This window comes from Tarenaya hassleriana, unplaced genomic scaffold (assembly GCF_000463585.1).
Source record: "Tarenaya hassleriana unplaced genomic scaffold, ASM46358v1 Cleome31, whole genome shotgun sequence".
Classification (NCBI taxonomy): domain Eukaryota; kingdom Viridiplantae; phylum Streptophyta; class Magnoliopsida; order Brassicales; family Cleomaceae; genus Tarenaya; species Tarenaya hassleriana.
The window spans coordinates 531,952-532,912 of record NW_010966274.1 but is presented as its reverse complement, the minus strand read 5'-3'; positions in this window follow the sequence as shown (position 1 = coordinate 532,912).

The following is a 961-nucleotide window of genomic DNA, read 5'->3' as shown; positions in this document are numbered from 1 at the left end:
TTGAAGATGTTCAACCTGTTTCACTGCCGGTTGTGACTCAACCTTTGACGAGTGAACCGCGGAGATCAGGTAGGATTCGCCAAGAGCCTGTGAGATACGGATTTCTCGTAATTGGGAATGAGGAGCTCATGTTATTGGAACATGATGAGCCTACCACATATCCAGAGGCTATGGCGAGTCCCGATTCCGAGAAATGGCGCGAGGCTATGAAGTCTGAGATGCAATCCATGTCAGACAACCAAGTATGGACTCTGGTTGATGCATCTGAAGGGATAAAACCCATCGGATGCAAGTGGATCTTCAAGAAGAAGACCGACATGGATGGCAACGTGCACACGTATAAGGCACGACTTGTGGCGAAAGGATTCCGTCAGATTCATGGTATTGACTATGATGAGACTTTTTCGCCCGTAGTTATGCTGAAGTCCATCAGGATCCTACTTGCCATAGCCGCATATTACGACTATGAGATATGGCAAATGGATGTCAAGACCGCGTTCCTTAACGGGAACTTGACCGAGGATGTGTACATGACACAACCCGAAGGTTTTGTCGATCCGAGGAACCCGAGGATGGTGTGCAAGTTTTAGAGGTCCATTTATGGACTGAAGCAGGCTTCGAGGAGCTGGAACCTTCGCTTTGATGAGACAATCAAAAAGTTTGGTTTCTCACAGAACGAAGACGAGCCATGTGTTTACAAGAAGGACAATGGGAGCACAGTTGTATTTCTAGTGCTGTACGTGGATGACATTCTCCTTATAGGGAATGACCTTCCTACCTTGCAAGACGTTAAGTCTTGGCTAGGAACGCAGTTTTCTATGAAGGACCTAGGAGAAGCGGCATATATTCTAGGAATAAAGATCTATAGAGATAGATCGAGGCGTCTTCTAGGACTGTGTCAGAGTACTTACATCGATAAGGTCTTGAAACGGTTCAAGACGCAAGATTCCAAGAAAGGAAC